Source organism: Myotis brandtii, unplaced genomic scaffold (genome assembly GCF_000412655.1).
Source record: "Myotis brandtii unplaced genomic scaffold, ASM41265v1 scaffold6, whole genome shotgun sequence".
NCBI classification, from domain to species: Eukaryota; Metazoa; Chordata; class Mammalia; order Chiroptera; family Vespertilionidae; genus Myotis; species Myotis brandtii.
Window position 1 is genome coordinate 3,877,545 of NW_005370271.1, and position 3,521 is coordinate 3,881,065.

Here is a 3,521-nt window from a genome sequence, read left to right on the forward strand (position 1 = left end):
AGGTAAAGGTTAAATTTTTCTTTGCAAAAGTGCTTGCTAAGTGGAGACATGAGTTTCCTCTCGATCCCACCAGGCGGAGCCTAGGGCCAGGGAAGCCTGGGTTGGCCAGTCAGGGGTGGCCACCAGCTGTCCCTGCTGGCGAGGTGCATTTGCCCCTCGGCAATGGCAGTCTGTGTGTCTGGTTTCAGTTTTGTATTGAGGACTTTCTTTAGGCTAGAATCCAAAAAATATGAATGCTGGGCCAAAGATTACCAGCACTTATACTGTAAGTTTTCTAATATTAACATCTATTGTCAGATTGCTTTTAAAAGCTTGATTGTAGAGCACCGTGTAAGTGATGGTTTCACAGCTCAGAGCAGGCATCGCGCTGCTGGCTGGGAGGCGCCTCTGGTTTGATAGGAAGATATGGTGTGCCTTTAAAAAAGTTGTATTTCTTTCATTACTTTTGATTACTTCCTTTGTCATTCTCTTGTATATCTTCTTTTGTGAATGATGTTCTTTAACTGTTTGTCCTGTTTAATATTAGGACCAACTTTTGATTTGAGGTCTTTACATAGTAACAATAGTTTCTTCTTATTGTGTTTATTTTCTATTTGTGTGTTTTTTTTATATAAAAAGTTTAAATATTCTTCATCTTCAAATTTGTTTTTTTCTTTGTAACTTCAGTTAGAAATTCTCTCCTATCAAGAGTTTTGATAATTGCTTCTCTTTTTCCCTAACTTTCACAAATATTGAACTCTCAAATTTCTTTATTATAAAAAATAACATAAAAATTCAAGCAGTCAGAGGTGTTTAAAATAAAGGGCAGGGGGTGGGAATAAGTCAAGGTGGTCATAGGGTACAAACTGGAGTCCACAGATGAGCAAGTCCTGGGGGTGTCTGTACAGCATGGCGACTAGTTAACAGGAATGTATTGTATATTTGAAAGGTGCTAAGAGACCAGCTCTTAAGAGTTCTCACCACAAAGAAAAATTGTAACTGTGAGGTGCTGGATATGTTAACTAACCTTACTGTGGTAATCATTTCAATATATATACATATATAAAATCGTTACATTTTGCATTGCTGTTGTGCACCTTAAACTTTCACAATGTTACACTTCAATTATATCTTAAAGCTGGGTGGGGAAGGAAAGAAAATTTAAAACATCTTGAAAAAAAATGAAATGAAAACATATCCCTCCCCTCCCAACACTTTCACTCCCCAGAGGCAACTTCTTTTGTAGTTTGGTGCGTATATTTCAGGCTTTTTTCCTACGTTTGTTTATATTGCCATACATGTCCACAGAGTCATTGTTGTGTTCGCACAAATAGGGACCCATTGTGATCCTTGCATCTTGTCTTTCTCCCTGGGCAATGTATTACCAACATCTTTTTTAATTTTGTTGGCTCTTTGTGATGCCATGGTTTGACTGTCCCAGAGTTTTACTCTTCCTCGGGGATGCACCTTTCATTTGTGTGCTTTGGGAAGAGGGACTGTTAAATTCAGTGCCACTGCAGTGAGCACCCTGGCACTGTATCTCTGGCCGTTTCGTTTTGAGAGAGAAATTGATCTCTTCTGTCCATCTGGATTTTATTTTGATGCATGAACTAAGAGGTACTTGTATTTCTTTGTTTTTTTGTAAGTAGGTAAGTGGCATAGCACCATCTCCCGAGTATCCGTTCCCTTTTCCTCCAGTGTACACACTTGGTTTATCCCATGCTGAACTCTTGTATATACGAGGGTGCCTTCCTGGGCTGTTGGTCAGTGCTGTGTATGGTTCTGATTTGTGTTCCGTGGGTAGATGTGCAGGGAGGTGGGTGAGCGGGGGTGGCAGCTCCGACAGGCTCATGGACCAGACCAGGGCTGGCGGTGCTGACCCTCACTGCTGCTTCTTTCCCCCAGTACCTGTTCCTGACCTTCCCAAGGATCGTCTTCTTGCTGGGCTTTGTCTTGGTGCTGAGCGTCCTCCTGGGCGGCTTCCTGTGCTTTGCTCTGTACCTGGCCGCCACCAACCAGACTACGAACGAATGGTGCAGAGGTGACCGGGCCTGGTGCCAGCATTGCCCCCAAGGCGCCGGGGCCCCCTCCGTAGAGCCCCGTGTCCACCGGAACATTCACTCCCACGGGCTTTGGAGCAACCTCCGAGAGATCTTTCTACCTGCTGCTGCACATTATGAGAGAAAGAAGAAATGAGAATGGAAGAGTGTTACTGCCTTTTAAATACAGTTCATTTTAAATATAGTTCGTTTATTTATGCAAATGGATACTTACTTTCTAAGCATGTTTTTTTTTTCCTTCTGTTCTGTATAAATCGCCTTTCAGTGGTTAAGGAAGGGAAGAGAAAAGTAGGGTTTACTGAGTGCCCAATGGAAATCCTCCATGGTCATCCTCTGATCACTCAGCCCGTCGGAACAGAGCTTCTCTGGAGCCCTGGTGACCTTGGTCTCCCAATGGACTTGGCTCCTGGACAGGAGGGGCCCCGTGGCTGTGTCCCCTGGTGTGCGGGAGGGTCTCCGCAACTTGGATGTCCTCATCTCTCCCAGGGAAAGACGACTTTTTTCTCCATTTCCTTAACCATGCCAGCACCCTCACCCAGGCCTGTTGAGCTTGTGGCCTCCTGCCGGCCCTCCGCTGACCTCTTGTGGCCATATCAAGTATTTTCTGTCCTTTTAAAAATTTTTTATTGATTGGTTTTAGGAAGGGGGAGAGAGATGGACAGACAGACAGAAACATCAAGTTGTGGTTCCGCCTATTTAAGCATTCATTGGTTGCTTCTTGTATGTGCCCTGACCCGGAATCAAACCTGAAACTTCGGGTTATTGGGATGATGTTCTAACTGACCAGTGCCTGCCCTATTTTTAAATTCCTAACTAAGCACAAGTAATTCAGTGCAGAGGTGAGTGCTGGAAAAAAGACTCATCGGAAGTGCTGAGGGTTTTAAAAAATTTTTATTGATTGGTTTTAGGAAGGGGGAGATGGACAGACAGACAGAAACATCAAGTTGTGGTTCCGCCTATTTAAGCATTCATTGGTTGCTTCTTGTATGTGCCCTGACCCGGAATCAAACCTGAAACTTCGGGTTATTGGGATGATGTTCTAACTGACCAGTGCCTGCCCTATTTTTAAATTCCTAACTAAGCACAAGTAATTCAGTGCAGAGGTGAGTGCTGGAAAAAAGACTCATCGGAAGTGCTGAGGGCTGTTGGGACGGGAGCGCCATTAGGAGCAGGGTACCTAGATCCCCTCCCCGGCCACTGAAGGGGTGGGGAGTAGGAACTCGGGCAGGAACTGGTCGGGAGGCATCGTTGGATCGCGTGGCCCCTGGGGTTCAGAGCTGATACAATCTTTAAAGTGAATCGCTGAGGCCGAGCCCGTGCCTGCGCTACCCCCTATGCTGCTTGGGGGAAAGGACAGTGAAATCAAACGTGGAGGCTTTGAACCCGGGCTGAGGGGGCGAAGGGAGGAGCCGTCTGCCGTCTTGCGGGAGGCGGGGTGGGGTGGGGAGCGCCGGACCCCATGAGCACCGGTGGCTGTGACAC